Raw genomic sequence first — 13,082 nt, 5'->3', positions numbered from 1 at the left:
TTTTGCCCCTGTATCAGGGGGCGTTGGGGCTTAAGAGGTTAATCCAAAATCCTGCAGTGAGAGTACTGACAAGGACTAGAAGGAAAGAGCAAATTTCACCTGTATTGGCCTCTCTTCATTAGCTCCTGTTAATTCCAGAATCAAATTTAAAATCCTTCTCATCACATACAAGGTCTTGAATAATCGAGCCCTATTTTGTGCTAAAGACCCCATAGTACTGTATCACACCAACAAAGCTTTGCTCTCAGACTACAGTGTGATTTTTGCCCTGTATTTCTCCCCTCACCCCCAGTCGATCACAGCAGATAGCTCCCCCTCCCTAACCCTGGTTCTGCTGGACTGAGTTTTTCCTTCCCACTGTCACCAAGTGCTTGCTCAAAGGGGGTCATTTGATTGTTGGGTTTTTCCTCTGTAGGGTCTTTACCTTACAATATGAGCCTCAAGGCAACTGTTGTTGGATTTGGCCCCTTTTTTTCTTAAGGTCATGGCTTTAGATATTTTTTTAGGTGTGCCTAAAAAATATTTGTATCTGTACCTGACCCTACAGGTCTGCTGTACTAGACTCAGATACATGTATTTGTCCAGTCATTGCACCTGATCCTAAATTGGTCAGACACAAGGACTGAAATGAAAATGAGTGAAAAACCAGCCAAAGAAAAACTTTTAAATACTTTCAGACAGACCATTTTAAATAAATTACAGGAAAGTCTGGGTCCTTGGAAAAAAATAGAAAGGCATGAATGGCAGTTTAAGACTTGGCTGTAGCTCAGGAGGTAGAGCAGGTCACCTACTGACGGGAAGGTCGGTGATTCGATTCTTGGCTCCTCCAGTCTGCATGTCAAGTATCCTTGGGCAAGATACTAACCCCAACTTCCTCTCCGATGCATCCATCGGAGTATGAATGTGTATGAATGTCGTTAGAAAGCACTAAGTGTAGATAAAGTGCTTGTGAGAATGGGTGTGATTGGGTGAATGAGGCATGTTGTATAGAGCGCTTTGAGTACTCCGTGAGAGTAGAAAAGTGCTATATAAGAATCAGTCCATTTTCCATTTACCAAGACTTCCGCACAATACTGTATCTGGATTAATATCTGGATCATCCACAGACAAAGCAGGGAAACTTGGTTTGGATGTTGTCTATCCTGGCTTCTGCCTTAGAGGCTAAGCTCTTGTTCCAAGTTCTGGAACCACACCTTAAACCACCTAAATGTAGAGAAAGAAGTCACTATTCCAGTGTGGGTACTTCTGACAAACTGATTCCTGCTTTCTCATCCAACCTCCCCCTTTAATTTCAGACGTTATTCCACAGGTTTTTGATTGTTGTGTATGAGACAAATTATCTTGCAGAAGGTGTTACATGGCACTAATGAAATCTAACTGAAAGGGGAATTAAGCTCAAAGCATCATCTTTGAATTTTACGGCTATCATCTGTTTCACTGACAGCAGCATCATTCAACAGGATAAACAGCGTATGTGTTTGTGTGTCAGTGTATGTGGGCCTGTGACAGAGAGCTTTGGTGCCATGCTAGGTTTGGAGAGTAAATTTTTTCCACTTATTAAGTTTTTCACCCACCGCGGTAGAGTTTGAAAGGGAGATTTCCGAGCAGCGTTGCCCTGGAGGGTTCATGAAGAAAGGATTTCAACAGCTGCTGCAGATGTAATGGTAGCACTACATCACTAAAAACAAATTAACAATTCAGTGCTGTTGCCTTCTTCTCTATTTAACTATTAGATTTGACTGGATAGAGTGACAGTGAAAAATTCACCTGGCACATTTTTATTAGACCACTCTTCACATCCATGTATTCTCCTCTCAGTGTCCCTGATCAGCAGCCTTTCCCCAACATAGCCAAAGGTTGTGTCGAAGTGTGCGAAAATATGTAATTAAAATCGAATTTGATTGTCACTGGAAGAATTCAGGAGATGTATGCGGAGATGGGGGTAGAATTAAAGTGCCAATGTGCTGCTAGCACCCTCTCATGCACGCAGTATCCCAATGGAGCCCGGAAGAACGAGCGATGTAAAGGCTGTGAGATAAACAAGTTTCAGAATTGAGACCAGAGAAGTCCTTTGGCTCAGTAATTAAAGCCTTATAGAAGAAAAGCCTGTGCAGAAGGCGAGGCTTTCTAAGGCATTTGAAAACTGCTGTTTTCTTGGATGTCACAGACTATTAGTGGGACCCACAAACTCCCTTCGGGTTATATTGCCGCCTTTATAAAATTATGCATCAAAAATGTTGCATTCTGTTCCCATCTCTGATTCTGTTTGGCAACTATTTTAAAAGATTCACATATATATTCTCTTTTTGGTTGTCCAAGACAACATGTAGCCTCCTCTAAATGAGTTACTATTAGATCACTTGAAGTTTTTGTTGTTTGTTTGTAGTTTGTCTTTTTGCAGATTTCAAGAAAAGATTAAACCACCCTGCTGTACCTTTTGGTGCTATTTATGCACAGCACCCAGAGATGAGCACAGTAAATGTTGTTTTGGGGGAATAAGAATAAAAAAGAGCAAAGAGGGAGATGGCATGAGGGAGGGATGAACAAATTAATCAGCACAGGAGAGGAAACAGCTGCTGCATGACAGTTTGCAATGCCCCCTCTCTGAAGATCAAAGATCCTGCAGATTCTAGATGGAGATATCAAATCATCTTTATTCCGTTAAGCAGTACAGGGTATTTTCAAGCAGAGTAGAAAATCATAAATCTGACACGTCTTCATGCTCAGATTACAAGGCTCACAGTTTGCCGACTGTGAGCCAGAATATAAAGTGTTTAACCTCAGCACATCTATTCTTAATGCCTTGTCTAATCACACACTTTGTCCTCATTTCTGGGGTTGATATGTATTCCTACAGAGACTATTTATATTGCTAACAATATATAAGATTTCTGCATTGACTTTATTAAGAAAAATATTAAACACAGGCTTTAATATGTGTTTTTTTCTGCCAGTTAAAAAAGAGAGAGAGAGACAGAGAAAGAGCTGAAATCTCTCCCTCAGGCTGTGTGGATGGCAAATTGTAACTCAACACTTGTCTATCTGTCTTGCAAGAAGCAGCAAAGCTTTGCAGCAATAACTCTCTTATTGTGCATCACTAAAATTGCCTTTTTGCTTGCTCCAAAACACCTGTGTGTTTCCCTGCAACAAATAAACACACTGACTTTAAAACAGCCCTCGTGTCCCTCTAACATTTACAATGAAATATGGTCACCTGCTGGTTTTGATTTCATTAACAGTCTTTCTTTGGAAAAGACTTAGCTCCACAATATTCTAGAGTCAGCGCTGCTACATAGGTTTCTCTTATTTTGGAGGAACAACATATGATTCATGGTTAAAATGGTTCAGCTTTCTGAGAGGTATATTTACATGCACTTTTGCTGAGATTAAGATCAGACGATCAATACTATATTCATTCCTGCACAATAAACATGAACCTCCTGTCAGTAGGCAGCTTAGTCAGTAGGTGAAATGGGGAGGTGGGGGGCATGAGATGCTTTGGTTCTGCCCAGCTGTAACCAGAACAGAAAACAGATCTTGCGGCACCTAAATTGACATATTCACAATGGTATCATGACTGAAGAGTCCGTGGCTTTAAAGTGAGACTTTTTCTTAGTTTTTCCTTCCTGTGTGGAGGTAGGAGGTGGTAGTCAGCCACATATTTCACCTTTAGTCTGTCTCCTGGAAATTAAAGTTCTTTGAAACTAAACTACAGCACCAAATAGATTTTGAAGGAAGTGTCATTTCTGTATCCCAAAAAGTTGATTCTGTTCATCTGGATGTAACGTTTTCAGTGGGAGATACGTTTAATCTCTCATCCAAGTGACATCTTCACTAATTTCTGTAGCATTCTTTTTTCTTTTTTCTTTTTTTCTGCCAACAATTAATGGAAGAAGAAATGTTTGAGCTGTTGCAAATGTGTACATGCATCGGTAATGGTACATCAGCAAAATGTCAAATCACTGTTTCTTTCTTTAGATAACAAACCCCACAGTGACTTGTTATAAATGATGTTTTACATAATGATACATATGTAATGAGCACTTTGTACACATACTATCAACACCAGCTGTGTTCTAAAGAAAAAATTGTTGCTGAATGTTACATTTCCTCTAAATGTAATCCCAAAAATCTAGTTTCACGCCTAAATCTAATTCAGGTATGTGGAAATATAATAAAAAATGAGAGAGGGTTGTCCGTTTAAAAGCATATTGTGTTGCTTTAGGCTGTTTTTTTATATAGAAACAAAAAAGACTTAGCTTTAAAGGTGCTGGTAGGCTGATTTTGACACTTTCAGAAAAAGTCAACCCTTTTTCTCTAAGCAGCAAAATAAGGTGGAGGCTCTGTCATGGTTCGAGGCTATACTTCAGCCAGTGGTGTTGTGGTGGTGATGATGGTGTCAAAAATCATCTAAATACAAAGACTCAGGCGATTAGAGGATCATCAGGGAGTCCTTTTGTCCCTCTGTGGGGGGACACTCCCACTAGGTTTATATCTGGGACTCTCCACCATTTGACCTTAGAACTGAAGAAGCTTCTCGGATGAGAGGTGAAACGTCTTCAAGTAACTTAAAGAAGTCCAGACGCTTTTCTTTGCAAGCTCCTTTGACTACAATGACCTGGATGACTGAGAACCTTCACAGACATAAATACAAAGACAGAAAAATACCATCAGATTCATCGTGCAATACGATTTTTTAGTATGGCAATGATCCCAAACACACTGCCAATGTAGTAAAATAACACCTGGATAGAAAAAGCACACAGTAGGATAGGAACACTATCAGTCATGGATTGGTCTCCGCAGAGCCCGGACCTCAACATTACTGAAGCAGTGTGGGATCATCTTGACAGAGAACAGAACAGCCAACATCCAAAGAAGAGCTTTGAATTTCTTACAAGAAGCCTGGAGAACTATTCCTGAAGACTGAAAGCTACTTTTAACTGCTCCTTTACTCACAGAGGGGTCACCACAGCTGTAAATACTGCATGTTGGATTTGGCAGTTTTCACACTAGATGCTCTTCCTGACGCAACCCCAAAGGGATTTTGTGTCTCAGAATCAAACCAGGGATCTTTTTTCTTGTTAGAAAACTAAGCCATAGTGTAAACCATTACACTATGTTACCACCGTAAGGAACTGGAAGAATATTTAAATACATCACAAGAACAAAGAACAAAGGTGGTCATACCAAATATTGACTTTCAAGCGTGTTAGGATTCTACAAACTCCATTTTTGCCTTATATACTGTTTCTTTTTTATATTTGCAGATGATTCAATAAACTGCAGCGTTTTCTACCCATTTTTTAATAAAAAAAAAAAAAATAATGAGGGATGCCTTGAGACTTTTGCACAGTAGTGTAATCACATAAAAGGTATTAATAGTCTCGTGTAAATTTCGGAAAGAAAGAAAAAGGCCTGTTTCCCTAGATAACAAGTATTGCACCAGTCTCCTAACACATACACAAAATATCCAGTATTTTAAGAAAATACTTTTTTTAAGTATTCATTAATGGCCTAAACTCACATATGTCTATTTGTGACACTCCTGACATCAAAGACAAAATTCTTGAAAGGTAAAAAGAGTAATTATGAAAGAAAGCTCTAAGTCGGGAATGTGTTAAAATAACAGTCACCTCATTTCCAGTAAGTCGTTCAAGGTAGGAACACAAGTGCGGTAAACCAATCATCACTTCTTGTCTGAAGATTAAACACAGTTAGTCATCACTTTATTATCTGATGTTGATTCATAAGATAGATTCACAAAGTCACCCAGTAATAATAAACTAAACATGTGACTCTTCATGATCCTTTTATCTTTGTGGAATCTAATCAGATGTCAGTGGCTCTCCTACCCCCAGAGGGGGCGTGGATAAGTGCATTATCTAGATCATTCCACCGCTGCTAACAAAATCACCACCAGCCAACATTTCCTACCCAACAGATGAACCCATCCTCCCTTCAGCAAAAGGACTGTGCACACACACACACACACACATACACACTGACACACACACATGCGTACTCTTGCTTTTGTTATTAAGCCCTGCTCTGTCCTGACATGAGCAGATCATGTGGCTTTCATCAGTAAAAGGATCTAGGAAGGAAAAAAAAAAACATTTTTATTTATTTACTGTGGACGTAAATCCATGCAGGTTCTATATATAGAGCTGCTTGCTTTTTTAAATATCTGAACTTCTTGTTCTCACTGGTTGAAAGTAAGCCCATTATGCTTCGGATCCAGCTGCAAACTCCGGTTTGTTGCTTTAGTCTGAACAAAAGACAGACAAGAGGCTTTGGGTGGATGAGACAGACAAGGAGAGAGGAACATGGTTGAGTGTGTTTCAGTGGATAGTTGAAAAAACAAAAAAACAATAGCTTTAGCTCAATGTCTGAGCTTCTGGCACTGAGGGAGAGGATGGGATCTGCAGAGTAACTGAGAGCATGAAAAATAAGCATGTGTGTGTCAGAGAATAGTGTGAGGGGAATCATTATGATACTATAAGAGTGAGGCAGCTGAGATCAACAGCCTCACTGCCAAGGTAAGTATCATCACTCTTTACCCATATGTTCGTCCTGCTGATCCCACATGGATGTGAGGGTGCTGGGTAAGGTTAAAGCTGATGCAGCCTGAAGAAATGTGCCTGGCTTGCATTGTGTTTATGTGTGCTTAAACACAGCCTGCCTTGTTAATGAATGGATTGGACTGATTAGTCAGTGATTGCATGCCCACTCTGTAAGATGTTTGTCGCTGTGGGATTTTCAGCAACGCCAGTACCCTTTATTCATTTTAAAATAAACTTGAGCCATGCACAGATGTACGGCTAATGAGAATTACCTGAGAACGAGCACGAATTACAGAATAAGACTAATACGGCAAGTCCAAGAGGCAATCCACTGAATCCAGGGAGAGAAACTGCGTATTTGATTATAACTTAGTTTTGTTTCTTGTTACAAAATTCGGTTCTTGAGGAAAAATGCATCATGAATAGCAGGTGATGTCGGTGCATAATTAAAAAGTTATACATTCTGTGAGAAAGACACTAAAATGCCATTCATATGCAAAGCTGGAGGAGATTTAGGGGCTGGCAGACACTTGGCAGAGGCTTGGTTTGTTCCAAGCAGCCCATCGTTCACCTGAGTAACAGTGGCTATGATTGATTGCAATGAAAGCTTAGACTGACTAATTTTGCCAACGCCCCACAAAAGTTTCAAGGTTGTTTGCATTAACTGCAGTAAATTATGCATAATTGATAGCAGGCTACGTCCACACAAGTCATTCGTCACGAGGCTATGGACAACTGAAGCAATCTTTTTTCCCTTGCTAACAGCATTTTAAGGTCCTGATGTAATCAGTCTGGATGGATATGAATGTGAATATATACTTTATGAGCTTAGGAAATTGGTGCAAAACCTTTTTCTTTAAAAGAATGTCATTTTATGGCTCTGGCAAGCTTGAAGAAAAGTGGATGACAAAAAACCCTCTGAATTTAGAGGAATTATGTGATATTTCAGCAAAAGATGACATTGAATATCACTGTCAAAACGCCATCCTCAGCGTGGATCTGAACTTGCTTCGAGTTAGCTTATGAGAAAATCTAAAAATTATTGTGTAGCATCAGGCCTGGCTCTCTTTAAGACAGCAACAAAATCCACTTAACAGCAATCAATCCATACATAAATATAATGTTAAATTGACAATTTACCGTCTTCCAGATGTTGAATTTTAGACTATTTTTTAGCAGGACCTTTTCAGTTTTTGCTTTTTCTGAAGATAAACATCCCATAAAACAGGAAAGTATGAGTTTTACACTTTTATTGATTGAATGAACAAAATATACAGTGTTAATTAGGGAGCCTTGAAGGTGCATATTCTGACACTGTTGAACAGAGCTAGCTGTTTGTCCCACTTTCCCACCTTGTTTGACATAGGCAAAGCTAAAAATCTGACAAATCTATCCCTGAATTTAAAATTGGATTGTACATCTCTCATCTTATTTCAATTTTCGAAGCTTATCCTCATAAAAAGGGGGGTGTTTCAAAGACACTGAAGCATATATTGTGAAATTTAGTTTTAAATAACAATTTAGCCTTCGCTGTAATCCATTCCCTCCTTACGGCGGGAAAGCAAAGATATCCTCGTCATCATTTACTCAGCTGTAGACACCGTCACATCTCTGTCGCATGCTTCAGAAGCACCCATGGGATTCATGGATTATAGCCACATGGCATTCCACTCAAAGGCATAGATAGAGAACACAATTTCCACTGCTCTGCACATTGCAAAGATTTCAAGGAGGGTTTTAAAGCCTGTGTAAATATGTTCAAGATAAAGGGTCAGTTAGACAGCTATGTTTAATCAGCCACAGAAAAATGCACAGACATGCACACCTTTAACCCCCCCCCCCCCCCCCCTTTTTTTTTTACCTTCTGTAAACAAAATGCTTGATCAGTCTTCAATCTGCCCATAGGTTCATGCAGCTCAGCACTGAATAAGACATCATGGCCACTTCTTGGCTCTAATAAGTTGAATTCACTCTATGAGACACTTCCACAAATCTCCTCAGGGCCTGCAATACAAGTTGAATCGGCTACTTAAACAGAAAATAAAGCACATTCAAGAGTTGTTCACTCTGAAAAATTGTGCCACGCTTGCATAAGGCATGAGTTGCCTGTGCCCTGTGCATTGTATTTACTGAAAGAATTTTTTTTTTAAAAGTGACACATTTAGCTGGTTATATTACACAAACAGTACAAAGCCTTTCTTGTCTGCCATAGAGGCCGATTTGAACCATGCGGTAGATTCGCAGGGATTAGGAAGGTGTAATTAACCCAGATGCAAACCTTGAATATTTAGGGAAGTCATCAAGATGACAGAGGCAGCAATTAGTGCGTGCGTGTCCCTGTGTTTGTGTGTAAAGAGCCTTCAAACACACTGAATGAAGGTCCCTGAGCACAGAGCTTTGTAGCTAAAAATGACAGCTCTTGTCTCATTCAGACAAGACTCGTAGGCGAGATGTCTCAGCGCTGCATTACGAGCTTTTGCAGCTTTGAGATGTTTGCTGTGATCAAAAATGTCTGGATTCCACAAGGAGTTTGGCATAAACACAATGATTACGGGATCAATGCTCATGTTAATGCCTGCTGCCACCAGGCATGGAGTTGAGTTTAAAGATAGTAAGTGCTTACAATTTTAAAAGGGAAAATCACTGCATGAGGCTCCAGGCAGCAGTTTATGGAGAATTGAACGCGGGTGCGTTTCTACATGCGGGGAAAGTTGTTCATTTGTAATGTATGACAAGTTCAAAATTATGCTGAGCAACCCACAGACTTGCAGTTCAAACAACAGGTGCAGAGAAAGTGATAAATTTGTCACAGACTCAAACTGGGTTTCCCAATTCTAAACACCACATGGCCTGTTAGCTGCCCCCATGACGAACATTATTCATCTCCAATCAATCCTCTTCTGTGCGACATTGACTGATCGCGATCACATACACAAGCACGCTGCACCGAGACTTCTAGTTCAACTTCAAACATGGTCACAGCTTGATTCCAGTCAGTTGAATGTCAAAACGCTTAACGGTGTTGAGCAAAAGAGCACAGAAACATCCCTGCAACAGGTAAAAAGAGCAGTTGTAGCTGGTGCAGGGATCTTGGCCGTTGTATTTGCAATTTGTAAATATTTTGTGGTTGCCAGTGAAGCATAGAGAGCTCATACATGGCAGGGGACCTCAGTCCCCCCCCCACCCCCCCCTCTCTAACAAGGTTGATCCAGTGAGATGTGGCGCCTGACATCTACTCAGTTATTAAATTTTCACACACTGCTGACCGCAATATCATCAGGAGCAAACACTCGCTGCTGTGTACCCTCAGGCGCATGGGCCTGTTTACTTGTGTATTTAGCGCTGGTGAGTGCATGATTCTGTGTTGTGAGATAATTTCAGAAGTCCAGTGATCTGACTCTGGTCCTGAGAAAGATGCAGTTGGACAGGAGTGAAAAATAGCATGGCAAAGGCCGCAGTGTGCAATTAGCAGCCGTCACAAGAATCTCCCTGTCTCTTATTTGCTGTCTGCTGCACATCAAATATGCCCCTGACTCACTCTGTATAATATTGGAGAATACGCAAATGGATGACTCAGCGGATTTTGTGAGGCCGCGGCTTGCCCTCATAAGAATATAAACTCAGTTTTTATCGCTTCAGAATAAGAATAAGTGTCGGAAATGTGCTTCCATCACCGAGGAATAAGAAAACGGACATTCGGTCTGACTATATCTCCTTGAAAAGAAAGTTTTGAGTCCGAGTTAAATAGTTTTGACCCTTATAAATATCCTGGTTTAATAATCTGTTTCCACATATGAAGTTTTTCTCCTACTCAAGCACTCCCAGCTTCCTCTGGGCATCAGCACATCTTCTCTTTAAGTTTTATTTTCCACCAAAGTTTTTCACAACTTTTTTCTGTGAATAACTCGGCAGACCACAACCAAAAATAAATGTGTTAAAATTACAGTTCTTGTATCTAAATGTGCTGAGGTTACCAGTGATTTGAACCAAGAGCGCCGAGGAGATTGTACATGCAATGAGCTGCTGTATTTCTTCAGCTTTCTTGCCAGATGGTGTTAAAGATCTTCCAGTAATGCACAGCAGGAGCCTGTTGTGCTACTTTAAACAAAAAACTTTATGGTCATGCTGCTGTTTTAAAAGAATGGTTTTACACATTAATTATCGGTTTTGGGGGAGGGGGGGTTCTCAGTTTACCCATCAGATTAAGACTCAATTTTAATCTTGCTTGGTGAAAATAATGAGCTCCTGAACTGCAGCTCCATCAATAAATTAGAGTCTTCTTGCACAGTGGGCCTTGGTGTTAGTTGTAACTGATGAGTATACTGAGAAGCTCTATATCTTGATCCTTGGTTTTATTCCATCCATTCACTAGTTTAGAGAAACGGCATGATTGACGTCAATTAAAATAGCATAGAATAAAGAGTTTCTGAAAACGAGATACCAGGTTGCTGCTGATTAGACTTGTGAGGTTGTAAAGTGCCGAAACATGTGCCGTCTTCAAGGGCAAAAAGCAAATTCTTAAACCATTTCTTTTGTCTGCCCACCGCTTCTGAGAAGCTCTGCTGGGAGAAATATGGCGAGCCTGAAAAGGAGGTGGCCTTGCTGGCGCAGCATAAGCAAGCTGTCTTTTGAATGCCTTGGTGCACTTAGGTATTCTGTGGAAAGGGGTGAAGAGCTGTCCTTGAGAGCACATACACAAAAGAGACAATGAGCGAGAGGTCACCAATAGCCTGGACAACACGAAGCCAGAGAGTACAGTGTATGCAGAACATACCATGAATTTTCTTCTTTTTTCTCCATTATTATTTATTATTTTTAACAGTAAATGCATTGTAAAGCGAGACCGATTAAGATATTAATGCATTGTGCTCATCTTATGCTTCATCTTGTCTCGATTTAATTTTCCCGTTCTCTTTTTTCTCCCCATTAATTTCTTCATATTGGTTGACAGTTTGCTTTGTGATTGATTTCGTCATCTGAGCAATCACTCATGGAAAAAGGAAAATACAGGTGAGCGGGGTATTAATTAGACCTTGCAGAAACAGGAATACTTCTGAGAAAACACTGTGCAAAATCCTGATTTTTTTCCCCTTGTGATCACACTGGATTATCTAGTTTATCTTCACCCCGATTCTAACTCTAGTATTCTTAATATTCTGAATTATGTGTGTGCAGCTGCTTAAAAAACTCTACATCGTGAACTTGCATCACCTTGTGAAATGTGAGTGACTGGTTATAATTGACCCCCATATTCCTTTATTTAGCATTACATATTGATTGCTGCCTACAGGAACATAACTCAGTGGGAGGTTGGCAGAATTGCCACAATGCAGTAGATAGCAGGAAGTGTGAGAGAGAGAGAGAGAGAGAGAGAAGCACTCACATGGTGGCTTCAGAGACCAATTATGTTGTGTGTGTCACTTAAGAGTGTTTTGAGGGCTGAGAGCAGTGGTATGTGTTTGGAGCCTGAGGGTACAATCTCATTTTACATTCAGCTCTTTTTGTAGCTCCCCATGATTTCATGGAGCTTTCCAAAGTTTTGAAATCAAATGACATGCACAAAAATAAAATAAAAATAAAATAAAAGTGTCTTGGCATATTTTCTTCCACCACTGACACATGATATTTGTCGTTGCTCTGTTTGATTTGTTGGAAGTTCAGATATCACGGAATGTAAAAGAACCTCAGCTGTCATCATAAAACAGAAAAAAAGGAGGTAAAAAAACAGTAGGCTATAAGAGAATAAAATCAAAATAGCAAGAAAGCGCAGGAATCTATAAATACATGCACATCGTGTTAACGCGTGTTGATTTAATGTCTCCAAGGTTATGAAACTTCTCTCAGACTGAGAGAAAATCAGCTGACAGTGAGAGACATCTAGTGGTAATTTAGGGAACTTCCGCATTGATGCATTATTTCTTTTAGGGGTTTTTTTTTAGTTACCTTCTAGTGTTAGAGTTACAAGAGCTGTTTTTCTTGGTACTTTGGGGAATATAAATGTAGAGCGGAGCAAAAAAAAAAATGCAGCTGGCAGTTACTTGCTTAAGGCATCAAGTGTCACTAGAGCTGCTTCTGCAACACGAATGTCAAAGTGTCAGAGATTGTTCTTTGTTTTGTTTTGTTCGTCTTCAGGTTATCACATCGCTTATGCCTATTATAAACTGTAACACTAAAAGCAAACTTGCGAACGAGCAAATCTCCACGCAATAGATTCACGTTGAAGCAGGTGTAATTTTGAATCCAACTACTATGAGCTGATGAATTTGGTTTCCACTTACATTAGCGCTCCATTCGGTTCAATATTTCACTAATCCCAAACCCAAACATCTAATTTCCTTGTTCTGCTTTGTTTTTGGACTCTTGATGTTCTTAAAAAAAGACAGAGAGAGAAAAGTGTATGCTATGTTCCGCATTATGGAACAGTTGCCTCCAGGGAGCGCCCGTCTTCAGGTATTTATTCTATTGTCCACCTTTCTTCTACACTAAGTGTCAAGTTAAACATATACAGATCAATTA

Source organism: Neolamprologus brichardi, chromosome 4 (assembly GCF_056152115.1).
Source record: "Neolamprologus brichardi isolate AB-2024 chromosome 4, ASM5615211v1, whole genome shotgun sequence".
In the NCBI taxonomy this organism is placed as follows: domain Eukaryota; kingdom Metazoa; phylum Chordata; class Actinopteri; order Cichliformes; family Cichlidae; genus Neolamprologus; species Neolamprologus brichardi.
The sequence above is the reverse complement of the archived record's forward strand: the minus strand, read 5'-3'. Positions refer to the sequence as shown.